The sequence below is a fragment of the Coregonus clupeaformis genome, unplaced genomic scaffold (assembly GCF_020615455.1).
Source record: "Coregonus clupeaformis isolate EN_2021a unplaced genomic scaffold, ASM2061545v1 scaf0091, whole genome shotgun sequence".
Taxonomy (NCBI): domain Eukaryota; kingdom Metazoa; phylum Chordata; class Actinopteri; order Salmoniformes; family Salmonidae; genus Coregonus; species Coregonus clupeaformis.
This window is the reverse complement of record NW_025533546.1, coordinates 290667-306088: the sequence shown is the minus strand read 5'-3', so window position 1 is coordinate 306088 and position 15422 is coordinate 290667. Positions and strand designations below refer to the sequence as shown.

The following is a 15422-nucleotide window of genomic DNA, read 5'->3' as shown; positions in this document are numbered from 1 at the left end:
CATGAAACTCTAATACTGAAGCGTCAGAAAGTTATGGGTTCAGTTGATGTGCGTGATTAGACTTCAATTAATTCAGTTGACTTTTGTGTTGATTTTTGAGCAGGGAAATCTCTCTTAGTAAGACAGAGACCTTCACAGCTGTGTGGTAGTTTATAGAAATAGAGTTAAATTGATTCATATGAGCATTGGCCTTTAGGATTAGGTTAGGTGTACAGACAGACTTATCTGGTGAAAAAAACACACTGCCTTTGTAAGTTTCAGGCATTATCATGATGACGAAAGATAGGAGCGAGTCCTAGGAGACTGCAACACTAACATTCACAAGTCCCTCAGCAAATAGGTAGCGGCAGGTAGCTTAGTGGGTAAGAGCGTTGTGCCAGTAACCGAAAGGTTGCTGGTTCTAATCCCCGAGCCGACTAGGTGAAAAATCTGTCGATGTGCCCTTAAGCAAGGCACTTAACCCTAATTGCTCCTGTATGTCGCTCTGGATAAGAGCGTCTGCTAAATGACTAAAATGTAGAAAAGCTAAGTAACAGAAGGAGAGTAGGAGAGAGACAGAGAGAAAGTAGGGGAGAGAGAGATGGAGAGACGGTAGGGGAGAGAGAGATGGAGAGACAGTAGGGGAGAGAGAGATGGAGAGACAGTAGGGGAGAGAGAGATGGAGAGACAGTAGGGGAGAGAGAGATGGAGAGACGGTAGGGGAGAGAGAGATGGGGAGAGAGATATGGAGAGACAGTAGGGGAGAGAGAGATGAAGAGACAGTAGCGGGGAGAGAGATGGAGAGACAAAGTAGGCTTGGGCGGTAAACCATATACCGGGGTATTTTAAAAAAGCCACAAGATGATTTTTCAATACCATCAAGTTATTTATTTTCAATAAATGTGAATATTTGTAGCTACTATTTAAGTTAATACCTGCAATCAACTTGTGTAATACGCTAGGAGCAGTGGCGGCTCCTGAAAAAATTCTCAGGAGGGGCAATTTTTCTGATGATTTAGGTGACCTACACACATTTAAAAAAAGATATGTCCAGCAACAACATGAAGACAGGGGCAGCATATAAGTCAATACCAGAAGCATTTATTGACTGATCTCAAAAGTGTTGGCTTACCAGGGTTGGTGGAGCCCTCAGTTTCATCTTTGCCTCGCAAAGCTAACTCAAACACTCCGCAAAACTTCACACACTGGATTAGCCGGCTGAGGATGTGGCGGTTCTTGCTAATGTCGTAGTAAATATATTTGTTATAGTGAATATGGAATATGATATGTTGAGTAAAATGTTGTGCTAAGATCTATTTAGGTCAGGAGCTGGTTATAAGTTCTGTTCCTATCCAATAACAATGGACAAAAGGGTCCTATCTTGTCAGCCTTGTCAGCAGGTGGCCAAGGACAACACCCACGCCATAGGCCTCTCAGTTCTTCCAACTCACGAGTTCTTGCTCTGAGGACACACACACACACAAACACACACACACACACACACATCATCACTGTTAAACACACACACACACACACACACACACACACACACACACAAAAATCCCCTCTCTTAGGCTGAACATTTGAAGACAGAGAACCCGACTCAGAGCCAATGCAACAGTGACAGTAGCCTGCAGGGGACCTCGCCCAACTCATCAGGACCAATCAGAAGATCAGAACTACTAGATTGAACCTACTTCATTTATTGCATAAAATGTCTGCACACAATGTTTCGGGCTCTCTTCAGATAATAATAATAATAATAATAATAATAATAATGCCATTTAGCAGACGCTTTTATCCAAAGCGACTTACAGTCATGCGTGCATACATTTTTGTGTATGGGTGGTCCCGGGGATCGAACCCACTACCTTGGCGTTACAAGCACCATGCTCTACCAGCTGAGCTACAGAAAGTGGATACTCATGGATGCGCATTGCAATTGTAAAATGTCAACACAATTGGAGACACCACGTCATTTTGGAGACATGTTATTGACAGTAAACTATTGTAGATGCGACTGCTAACTAACTAAAACATTTTAGCTGGCTAGCTAATCATCTTAGCTAAATGTGGGGCAAACAATTCAGTTATTTACCGTTAATTTGAGGGATTGGGGTGAAAGAAATCGAGTTACATAGTGATACTTTACGATATACTGTATTGACAATATCGCAATATTTTAGCGCTAGTTGGCTGTACCTGCACCAAAACACCATTATTGTTCCTTCATAGCTTGTTCTCAATCTTTTCACATTGGGAGCCAATTTGTTTTCAGCACTTTTATTTCCATGACTGATCAAAACTCGTTCTCATGGCTTTCTGATCCCTCTGCAACAGACATATGGTGCGCAATAAAATCACAGTATCGAATCGCAATACGTATAGAATCATGAGACTCGCAATGCTGATGCATATATCTTATCGTGAGGTTCCTGGCAATTCCCAGCCCAAGTTCATTTGCCACAACAAATCTCTTCGCTAGCAAACGCGATGTCTTCTCCAAAACGGCAATGTGTCTCCAGCAATGTTTACTTTTTTGACGTTCTATGGCATCTCCACTTTCCAAGCATATATGACCACATGTAATATTTTGGTAAGTGATGCAAATAGTGAACTATGTAGGGCCAGGATGTAAAATATATGTAGCTGCAGCAATTTCTCTTATCTGATATGGTAAGTAATGGGGCTTAATTTATAGCTCCCTAAGAGTTTGACGAACGGGTCCGTGAACGCGATTCCAGATATATTTACCTCTGAATAAACTGCCTTTATTACACCATATCCACATCCAGTAAACTTGTGATTATCAACACTAACCTCATCGTTGTGGCGGCGGACAGCTAGCCTGTATCCCTCGTCATCCAGTTGAGTGAGTGGCAATGTCTTTTTTCGTTCGTACCAATTTTTGGAAAATCCTCGGGTGTAGGACTTTCTGCCTTTAGTAGAAACCTGTTGAATTATTAAATTTGGTCTGGGAGGTCCTAATTGTTTCCGTTGCCAATTTATCTTCATTTGTTCGCCGACAAAAAGGAACTTCTTTCAAACAATCCACTCTTTTCTCAGTTACGTTCATGGTTACGTAACGCATGACGAAAGCGCGTAAGTGCAAGCCCACAGACACCCATTGAGATTGTATTGAAGGCTCTGAAATTTGAAAAAATAGATTTTACATGGGAGTCTATGACAGAAGTTCTGGGCGATTTTCAATCTGACTGAAATCGCCCCAAAAGGGGGTGGAGCCATTTGAAGCACGACTTTAGCCTGATTCGACATTTAGTGGCAGTGTGGCACTGTGGCAGATCAGACGTATAGATTACAACACTGATAACTACTGTTGCCGTGATATAATTGATTAGAAAAAAAATCCCTTCCTTTTCCCGTTTGGCAGTGCGTCGCCCATATCGCCCTATTGAACAGGCCGTCCCTGGCTAGGAGATAAAGCAGATTGTGTTCTTCATTTCACCTGTCACATTATTTAACATTATGAAGCTTACTGTAGTTCCCCAGAACAGTTGAGCCAGTCACATGTTTGTTGTTAAGAGCACAACAAGAGAAAATGGGAGCTGGTGAGTCCATAGCGTTCTATCGGAAAAGTTGATGTTGTGCGGCACACATGAGGTGATGAAGTTACACTTGTATGCAATTCCCTATTAAATATCTTATAACGGCTTTCTGACGTGTTTTAGAAGTCAAAGAGCTCTGTTATCCGAGTTATCTGTACAGATGCCATTCTTTCCCTGTGCTTCCTACTAGTGTTTTTTTCCTCCTCCGTTCTTCTCCCCTCTGCTCCGTGTACACATGCTGCTCTTCCTTCAGAAAAGCATGCATCACAACTTCGTATATTTGCACAATTTCTCTCGTTCACTTTTGCTTGTAAATGTCCACACTCACCGAAAATGACACTTGGTGTCTACTAACTATGCTTGTATAACTTTATGAGCTGGATTTACCTGTCTTTGCAATTAGTTTATGTTCATTTTCGCTCGATAGCATTTAGCTAACAGCTTACTGTATGTGTGATTTCACTATTACTTCTGCTAATTTTGTTAGGATTTTGGTAATAGAGGCCCAATGGCTTTTTTGTGTGCATTTTTAGCGCCCCCTTGTGTGCTATGCCGGTAATACCGTAAATCCCGGGATGGCAGAAGAACAGTATGACGATATGAAAATCTGGAGACAGTAGGTGAGAGAAAGAGACAGAGAGAGACAGCAGGGGAGAGAGAGACAGTAGGTGAGAGAATAGACTCTCTGAACTGACCCAAATCAACACATTCCTGGGCTACCGCCTTAGTTTCTCCCCCGTGTCCCCAGAGACGGCCCTCTGTTTTCACACACAGGTCAGGGGTCATAAACCCTGCTGTTATTCAACTAGGACCGCTGACCAATGAGAAAGAGCTGCCGTTGGGGCTGGACCCATGGGAGTGTCCGACAGCGTCCTGAGAAAACCTTCTGTTTAAGTTGTTCTCTGTTTGTTTAGTTTTTCTTATTATGTATGTGTCTCTGGGGAAGTGTGGTTATTTTAGCTCTGCGCATATTCCTACCCGGCTAAGCTCGCTCTAACTCTTACATACATTTATGCATGCACTTCGCCTCTCCCGAGTCCATAGGGGAGTTGCAGCGATGGGACAAGACTGTAACTACCAATTGGATATCACGAAATTGGGGAGAAAACTTTTTCTAAAAGTACAAACAAAAAAAATAAACAAAAATATGACGCATGCACGCGCACACACACACGCTCAGACGTAGACAATAACCTCTGGACAATAAGGAATTTCCTCTTTTAAGGGGAGCTACTGTTACTCAGACTGTTGTAGGATCAGATGACTACTCCTGTAGACTACTGTTAGAGACAGTGTGAGTGGATGGGACATGGGGTTACACACTAAACATGAGCTCACTCTTAATATATACCCCCGAAGGGTGAGAGGTCACAGATGATATCATGGGGAAAGAGACAGGTGAGGCTTACACACTCAGAGACAAACACACACGCACATGCACGCATCCTATAAACCCCTTAATCCGTCAGACTGTATTGCATTCAAAGACAGACAGTTTGTTTTATGGAAATGAAGCCAAGGGTGAGAAAAGAGTATTGAGAAGACATTCAGTCATATACCCGACATCAACGACATCAGCGACAGGCACAAACAAACCATGTTTTTAGAAGTGCCCCATCAGGAGAAGGTTAGCTTGGCTGCACCATTACTGCCTCAAGACAAAACCTCCAAACTAACCCTGACCCCAAACCTCCTCTAAACCTATTTGTTAGTGTAGACAGCCAGTAGGAACACAAACCAGTGTGTGTGTGTGTGTGTGTGTGTGTTGTATCTAAAGTATGTGTTTGGGTCTGGGCTGTGTGTGTACTGACTGAGCTGACTGTACACACAACCACTGTTTGGCTGTCCCTCTGTAAACACCACCTCTGGCCCCTCTATACACAGGGTGGAGTGAGGGAGATGGGGAGGGAGGAGAGGGAAGGGAGGGTGGGAATGGGGGAGGGCTGTTTGAATAGGACCATGGGGATTGGGTGTAAGAATAGGGGAGGGAGTGAGGGAGAAATGAGAGAGAGATACAGGGTGAGGGAGGGGGAGAGTGAGGAAGTGAATGGGCGGGGGAGTGCGGGAGGGAAGGGAGGTAAGAGGGAGAGAATGGGGAGGTAGAGGGTAAGAGAAAGGGTAAAGGAGCGGTGGAGAGGATCTTGGACAGGACTCAGTGCATTCCTTCTCCTTGTGGACATTCTGGGCCAGAGTTGTGTGGTGGCTAAATGACACAGCTGTCCTGCAGCATGGAGAAATGACACGACTACTGGATGAGTGGACTACAGGGTCAGGAATGCATCTCTCCCTCTAGTCTCTCTTTGGTTCTCTCTTTCTCTTTCTCTCTCTAGCCTCATTTCTCATTTTTATAGCTTGAGTAAACATATTTTACATATGAAACAAACATTACCTGAAAACGTGTTACATTCTCTGACTTTCTCTCTTGCACACAAACACCTCTTATCGCTCTCTCTCTCTCTTTTTCTCTCCATCTCGCACTCTCTCTCGGTGTGTTTGTTGAGTAAACGATGCATTGCTTTGAGTCAACCGACTGACCCTGATCCATAAAAGAAACACGCCCAATACAGATGTGGGATACATACCACTGCACGCACACACGCAAGCACGCACGCACGCACGCACACAAACATACACAATCACAAAGCACACACTGATCGAAAGGACCCAGTGGGAGGCAGACATACAAGTTTGGAATTTAAAATTGACTGAAGACACACACACCAGACCTTAAACACACTGTAAACTACCTCATCTTATTTCGCCAGTCCTCACGTCCAACTGGCTAAAGGGGTCTCATCCCCCCCCCCCAGCAAAATGTCTGTATGTTTGTGTGTGTGTGTGTGTGTGTGTGTGAGCCTCCCTCCCATACTAAGTGTGGATTAACACATTGATCCTGTTACCTTGGGTCCAGCCACAAACCTGCAGACTCCGCACGTTTTTACCCCTTTATTACTTTCCAACCCCACCACCCCTAGTGAATAACAACGCTTGGGTCTCTACTTCCAGCTTATACATACTATATACATTTTATGGACACAGTCAATTTTACAATAATTATATTTTGTTTGTTTTTACTCCTCAACCTCTCTGATCATTTTCATGATGTCCATCCGGTTTGCTTCTATATGCCATATCTTTCTAACTGTGCTCTTTCACAAAAGCTCTCAACCTATAACCTATATACTTATTATGGATACAGTATGCTTTACATTAGTTATCTTGTTGTTATTAGTTGTTGTTAGTTGTTATTAGTCCCATCCTTCAGCTCCATTCAACACCTCCCATCTATCTCTTAACACCATCCATTTTGGATTTCTATTTGCCATATATTTTTCAACTGTTCTGTGATGTTTCACAAAAGTTCTGAACCCTTCTACTCTCATTGTTTCTACAGATTGTAAATTGAAAATATTTTTTTTTGCTAAAAGTATTATTATATTATTGATCGATTGACTATGACTTTTCAGATCACCCAGTGCAGGGTTAGCTCCAGGTAAATATTGCAATCCTTCAGCCATTCCTGGACCTGTGACCAAAAACAAGCTACAAATGGACAGTACCAAAAAAAATGATCTAATGATTCTGTCTCTTCGCAGCAAAATCTGCAGAGCTGGGAAGATTGTATCCCCCATATAAATAACATTCTATTGGTAGCAAGAATTTTGTATAATAATTTTAATTGAAAAATTATACGTTTTGAATCCGGCGTGCGTTTTTGCGTATCAGTTCATAAACAATTTGCCATGGAATCGGTAGGCGCAAAAACTCTCTTCCCAACTATTTTGCAATCTATATGGGACGGCTGTCAATCCTTTGGTCCTTAAATGAAACTGGTATACTTTTTTATTTATCACAATTTTCTTTAACCAATTATGTTCTTTAATGCAGGGCCGACAGACAAGTTCCTTACTTTTTCCCCCTTCCACTTTCCTCTTCCATTTTTGCGGTAATGCTGCAATTATTTGGTTGTAATCTTGGGTAGAGCAGACATTTCCATATGTTTTTGTTAGCTGCATGTGCGACATAACTCCACCAGTCCTACCTATGATATCATTTACAAAGATTATACCTTTTCACTTACCCTTTACCACGTTACGCAGGCCGAGGGGGCAGGAGGGGCTCAGCAACCCCTCACAGCAGAATCCCAAACCAACCAGTTCAGGTTGTCCAACACTGTCTGTTACTCAGAACCAACATCAACACGGCAGTCTGTCCGTCTATAAACTTTTAATGAATACTTCCTCCAAAGTGGCAAGGGAAGGAAGGTTTTTAATTTCTTCCTCTTTCAGTCTCTCTCTCTCTCTGTCAGACTTCCCTTCTTTCACGTTACATGTTTTCTCCACGCTCTTCTGATCACACTCCAGAATAGAGGACAGCCATTGTGATGCAATGTCCTGATGGCAGGCAGTCAGTATGTCCCAGTGCTGAGATCCCTGCCACTCTCTGTGGCACAGCCAGGCTCAACACCACTTCCCTGAGCACTAATCTAATAAGAGTCAGCCAGCCGGAGACAAAGGCATAGACCATTACATCAGAGAGTGTGTGTGTGTGTGAGAGAGAGAGAGAAGGAGACAACTGAAAATGTCCTCTCTCTCCTTGTGTGTAAGAACCACACCCTCTATGTGTGTGTGTTTGTGTGTGTCCTGGGGCGAGGCAGGTGTGCTGGTGACAGAGGGAAAGCCCAGGGGGAGGAGGGGGTCCATAGATGCACCAGTATCCACGGCTACAACTACATCAGTACACTCTCCTAGGAGTCTCTCTCTATCCATCTCTCTCTCTCGCTGTCTCTCTCACACACACACTCAAGTCTCACAGTCTCCTCCTCCACTACAACTTGTTAAATCCTATTGTCTATATTTCCCTTCTCTTTTTGTCAATTTTAGTTTCCTTCGCTATATTTCTCCCAGTTGTATCCTCTCTCTCTCTCGCTGGTAATGTTCTGTTACATCTGAATTATGACATATGACCCAGTCTAATCCCATACCCTCCCACGCACCGGAGAAGGCAAGGGCGTGTGTGCTCAGGAGTACAGGGGCACTTCTGCAGCTGGGGTACGTGGGTCTGTGTTTGGGGGTATCAGTGACTTGGGCAAATAGTTCAGCTGAAAGCTCAACGTTCAAAGTGAAGCTCCAGATATCACACACTGTGTAGAGTTCAGACTCCTATAGTTTTATAGACTGCGGGGTTGAGACTGCTCTAGTGTGTGTGTGTGTGTGTGTGTGTATGAATGCGAGCATCTGTCTGTGTGTGTGTATGTGTGTGGACTATGAGGTTGAGACTGCTCTAGTATACCGTAAGCGTTTCAGCGCATCGTTATATGTGATTACAAAGACACACCACAGGGGACACAGGAAAGTTCTTGCATAAAACATGGCTAAAAGGGGATTTATAGCATTTTGCATTCCATGTATAAGTCAAGACGTGTGTGTGTGTGTGTGTGTGTGTGTGTGTGTGTGTGTGCGTGTGTATGTGTGTGTGTATGTGTGCACGTGCGAGAGAGAGAGAGACTGAGGGAGAGAGAGCCAGATAGAAGCCTAGAAGCAGACAAAGGGTGGGAGTGGTCCTTTATCCATTTCTCAGCTAATCAAACCAAAGTAAGAGTGCTTCCAAAAACACTGAATACAGACATTGCCGTATCCGATATTCACTACTCCAACCATAGAAAAATACAGAATGTAGAAAGCTGTCAGTAGCAGCGTCATTAGGTGCAATTATGACTGCTAACACCCAAACACAAAGACACACACCGATGATAGCATTAGGCCAGTAACAACCCATCTTCTCCTCTTGCCTCACTATCCAAACACTCCTGGTATTCTGGACCAGAGCCCACGTGTCATGCTGGAATCATGAGACTCTCAAAATGAACGCCCCGGAATACTTTGGAGGTTTGATATCGGATCTGATCCTAGAGGGTGACGTTATGTGAACAGTCTAAGCACGAGACATACAGAAATGTTATTGGGGGCACTGGGTTTAACACACACACATACGCACGCGCAGTATTGTATTATCATACAAAAAGGCCTCCTGGTTATCAGAGAAACGACAGGAGAAAGAGAGAGGGAGAGAAAGGAGAAAAGATTGTGATTGTTTAGAGCCTGGAGCAAAACCACAGCATCCTCTTCGCTGGAGAGAGGGAAACAGACACCACACAACAGAGAGACAGAGGAAAGAGGAGGGAGAGACAGAGCAAGGGGGAATGATGATTCCTCTAAGGAGAGCAAAAAGAGAGGAAAAGAGAGGGGGAGAGCGAGAGGAAGCGATTCTGTCCATCCATTTGACTGCCAGGTGCAACCTGTACCTGAGGACCCTCCTCAACTGCCTGAGGGGCCTAGTCAAGTCCAGACAGGTACGAAAAAGGGCACTGGTGTTGCTGTGGCTTCAGGGGGCTTCAGAGGGCTGGGGTGTTGTAAATAAATGCTGTAAATAACCGTAACTCCTTAGCCTGCACACACACACACACACACACACCCTGTGGAGGGGAAGATGTAAAACCTCCCCATAGATCCACTAACATCACACACACACACACAGAACGAGTGGAGAACAGAGAGAAATAAGAGAGGGAGGAGAGGACTGGGGGATATACTGTATTTATCATTGTAATGTTAAAGGGTGGTTTGGGTTTTCCTATCTATTTCCTATCTGTTTCATAGTGTATCTGCACGCTTGCACACACATACACACGGACACACATGCACACACACACACAACAGAAAAGAGTGTCACACACATACACACACCAAAAGGAATTCAAATCATCGGACGGATTGTTACGGATGCATTTCTTCCTCTTTCTCTGGCCGTGAAATGAAATGTGAGCTGAAAGACACCCACAGATTAATTCAATCTGACACTCAGTCTATTGTCGCTATGGGTCTGTGTTGTCCCATAACTAAAAGGGATTTTTTGGTAACAATAGTGCCAGTTTGAACTGTAATTTGCATACATTTGAGAGTCAAAACAGTGGCAGTTGTAGTTACTATCCCTTCTTCATCTTCTGGTTTTAGGTGTTTTAATTCCTTTATCAGGAATCAGAATACAAAATAATATTCTTACAAAATAGTCACTGTCCTGGAGAGCTACAGAACATACAGGCTTTTGTTCCAACCCAGCAATGAAACACCTGATTCAAGTCACCAATGACAGCATTCATCAATACCTTGATAAGTTCTGGGCGGCAGGTAGCTTATTATCATGACCATGGCCTTAGTACTGAACCGTTGGGACACGGAAGGAATGTCAGTCATGATAACCTGACGCTGTATATAACAGCATACACTTAAGTCAAACGCTGTTTTGGCAGGCTTACAGCTGTCATGGCTTTGAGTGGCACCTGAAGGTGAAACATGGGTTGAAGTTTAGAACTGACAATGCCTTGATGTAAAGGAGGAAACTCCATTTTCATCATCCCCATTCAGAGAGGCCTACTGGGAAGACAGGTCTGAACTGGGCGGCAGGTAGCTTAGTGGGTAAGAGCGTTGTGCCAGTAACCGAAAGGTCGCTGGTTCTAATCCCCGAGCCGACTAGGTGAAAAATCTGTCGATGTGCCCTTAAGCAAGGCACTTAACCCTAATTGCTCCTGTAAGTCGCTCTGGATAAGAGTGTCTGCTAAATGACTAAAATGTAAATGTAATAAGTTGAATCATGTGTGTTAGTGCTAGGCAGAAACAAAAGCCTGCACATCTGTAGGTCTCCGGGACCAGGGTTGGAGTACACTGCACTAAATACTCTAGTTCAATTCTGGTCCGGATCCGGTCCGCCAGATGAGTATGGAAGCTCTAGTTCTTGAGTCAGAATCTCCTGTCTTTAGGATAATTGTCCAACCCCCCTTGTGCACTATGAAAAAAATGGATTTTACCCCATTGCCATGGTGATATCTGACATCCCAACCCCCAACCCTATCGCAGACTGGGCCCTAACGGGCTAAGATTATGTTATCCATAGCAGCATCATTCAGACTTTAAAAGCTGATCTGTTTTATAGGTCTCCAATCCAGTGGTCTACCACAGCCCGTTACAGAGTGGCTAAAGAGCTGATGGGGACTCTCTGTCAGGGCTCGTGAAACTTACACTGCAACTATGCCCACACACACACGTATACACAAACAGGATGCCACATGCATACACACAAACACACACACACACTAGGCATAGTAAGGTGCTCAGCTGTCAAATCCAACTCCCCACCTGCCCAAATCAGCTCCATTAACCCCTCAGTCATCTACACACACACACACACACACACACACTTTACCCTGAAGCCATATCAACCCTGCTATATTATGTTAACACAGTTATCCACCATTTCCAACTCTCCAAATTAATGCAAACCAAAACCAGTAACCACATTTATCAGACATTCCTTCAGGGGGGCTGCTCCAAATGTACCCCCTACCTGCCACCTCTACCCCTTCCCTCCTTTCCTTCCCCCAACCCTCCATCTCTCTGCGTCTTTTCAGAAAGGAGTGGAACGCTCTTTGAAGATCAGTCGGGACTATCAACAAAGAGAGACTACTGGCACAAGCAGTAATGCACTATTAACAAAATTAACTCTCTGATAGATGAAAGTAAAAAATAAATATAACACCGTTCCCAAAAACCTTTATCATTTAATTGCTTTTCAGACTCTCTCTCTCTTTTCTCTCCACTCTCTCTCTCTTTTTCTCTCATCAACAACTGCCAATATGAAAAAGCTTTCTCACAAACACCTTTTAAGGGGTTCCTTTAAGACCTTAATGAAAGGTGAAGGGCAGAGGTGAGAAAGATATGATCAGGGCGGTAAAGAGGCAGGTGAAAGGTCAAGATGGGTCAGTGCAGGGTGAGAGGAGAGAGACTGGAAGCTTTCATCTCTCACCTTAGGGGTTAGGAGGTGAGGGAGAAGGGGAGTAGAGGTGAGGGCTTAGTTAGGGGGTGTGAGAGAAAGAGAAGGAGGGAAGGAGGGGAGACAGAGGTCAAAAGGTGGAAAAACAGGAAATCACTCACACCTGCAGATTGAGAGGAGTTATAACTGCAGTCTTACTTAGCTTTACTAACCCAACAAAGAAACAACATCAAGGGGTTTCACTCGTTCTTACAGAGCCCACTTCAGTCCCACACACTCGTCCGCTTCTCTCCCAAACAAACACACTCTATCTTATAGTGTAATGCCTCCATCCATTTCCCGCTGTCAATTATCCACATTAAACAACTCCCTCCTTCTTCCTCTCTCCTTCTCTCTCTCTCTCTCTCTCTCTCTACCAGAAAGAGGTCAAACTGCTGCCCTATTATCCTTTCCATTGATCCACGCAGGTCACAAGGACATAAATCCAACCATTTTGTAATTTGACCCAATGTAAGGACCTCTCCCAATGATGCAGAGAAATGGTCTGTGTGTGTTTGTGTGTGTTTGTGTGTGTGTGTGCCTGCGTGTGTGCATGCATGTGTGTAGTGTCCTACCTGTCAGCGTCTCCCTGGCCCGTGGAGGTGTTGCGTTGGAGGGTCTCTCGTACCGCCGCCATGCCGTCAGGTAGACGGTTGAGTCGCCGCGCGTACAGACTCAGACCGCCGTCCGTCATGTAGCTGAGGACAGAAAAGGTCAAGGGTCACATTAGAAAACACAAGGTTTTCAAAGTCAAAGCTCACGTTAAAATTACACAACAGTTTTACATCACTTTTGATGGAATACAGTTCATTCTTGATGGATTCCAACACTGATATTGTTAGACTCAAATGAAGATTTTCCATGTCAGCTTTTAAGCCAGGAAGAAGAAAATAGAACATGGTCCAACCCTTGGTCTAACACCCCAGAGAAAGCCAACAACTCCCTCCCTTTCTAGTGCCTGGGCCGGACAAACAAGATGGATGTCCCTTCCTGCTCTAAATAAAACCAACGAGGAGAGGAAAGGACATCCATCTTGTTTGTCTGGCCCAGGCACCAGTCTCATCAATCAGGATTAAATGGCTGCTGGCCGACTGGACCGGTCACCAACTCCACACCACTGGGGCTCTGCACATGCACAGAAGAACACACACACACACACCAGTACAGCTAGACCAGTACTTCCCCTACATTTCCTAGATGATGTTCCTGGTGCAGTGTTATTTTTGGCACTCTTTTTTAGATTTAGTCTAGTCTTAGTCATTTTGACTAAAATATCATAAAATGACATTTTGTCATTTGAATAACGATTTAGTGTAGTTATTGTCAAAATGATGAAAACAGTGGGCCATTTTAGTCAACTAAATGGCCTTTCATTTTAGTCACATAACATTTGTATTGCTTCAATAACCTATAGTAAACATAAATCACTTACTTCCATGTGCACAAACATACACTGAGTAATCAAAAAAATAATAATTCCATGACATTGACCAGGTGAATCCTGGTGAAAGCTATGATCCCTTATTGTTAAATCCACTTCAATCAATGTAGATGAAGGGGAGGAGAAGAAGGATTTTTAAACCTTGAGACAATTGAGACATGGATTGTGTATGTGTGCCTTTCAGAGGGTGAATGGGCAAGACAAAAAATGTAAGTGCCTTTAAACGGGGTATGGTAGTAGGTGCCAGGCGCACCCGTTTGTGTCAAGAACTGCAACTCTGCTGGGTTTTTCACGCTTCCTGTGTGTATCAAGAAAGGTCCACCACACAAAGGACATCCAGCCAATTTGACACAACTGTGGGAAGCATTGGCGTCAACATGGGCCAGCATCCCTGTGGAATGCTTTCGACACCTACTAAACCTACTACACAACCACTGACTGTACACATACAGTACACCTCATACATGTACTAACTGTACAACCACAGGGAGTCAGAGTAATCATATCCTCAACCAATCATGAAGAGAGTCACAGGAACTGAACCAACCAATGTGGTGTGAAAAATTGCCCTTTGTCTGTGCATAGACAAGCTATTGTTTCCATATACTGTATGGTGAAGACACTTACAAACTGCAGAAGGAGCAAAGACAGAGAATAATGTACAGAGAAGCATTGTCAACGTCATACTAAGGCTTTACCAACACACTGCCCTGAACACTAACACTCTTGTTTTTGTATGACCTTTCTACAACCTCTCTATAACATATCTTCAACCTCTCTATAACATATCTACAACCTCTCTATAACCAGTCTCTTCAATGCCACCTGTCCCCTTTGCCCTTTTCATAGACACACAGAGGTGAGACAATGTATGAGTGGAAAAGGTGAACAAGAAAGCAGAGGATGATGATACTTTAATTGACCAGGTTTCTTACTTCGTACACCAATAACTCCCATAGGAAGTGGCTAAATCTAATAACAGCCACACAGAGGGGAGTTGTCCTCTACTCTCGTACAGTATGTCCTCTCAGAAGCCTTATCGTTCCATAAACATCTCTAGAATAACCTGGAATCTATTGACTTTACTGCACAATGCTAATAGGTGACATGGTGCAAACATTTTAGCTTCCCTCTCATGTTAAATGGCTCCTGACCAGGGTTATGCTCAAATTCCATTTAAATTAACTCAATTCAGGACCAAAAATTACCCATTGTTTTGTATGAGGGTTTTCCAGTTCATGCACGGAGTTTCCACCCAGTGGAATAATAAATAGACCCTAACCCTGCAACTGACAAAAGCAGAAGTGCCACTCTCACTAAAAACCAGGTAACAGCAATGTCAAGGTGTTACATGCTTAGTAACTGAGGATGACATCTGAGAATCAGACACACACCTTTATCCCCACTCATCTAAAAACAGATAGGACAACTGGATTGGATTAAAATCACAAGACAAACAGGCACTTTCTGGTTCACCCACTTCAACTGTCAGTTGAAACCACTGAGACATACCTTTTCGCCTCGCACATCTTAATGATGTTAGTCCAACCTAAAACAAACGTGTCCAGGTG

The 15422-nt window shown here is 43.7% G+C and overlaps 1 pseudogene; it reads right to left on the bottom strand.

The window, feature by feature from the left end:
• Positions 1-15422, bottom strand: part of LOC121574490 — a 146614-nt pseudogene that overhangs the window by 45471 nt on the left and 85721 nt on the right.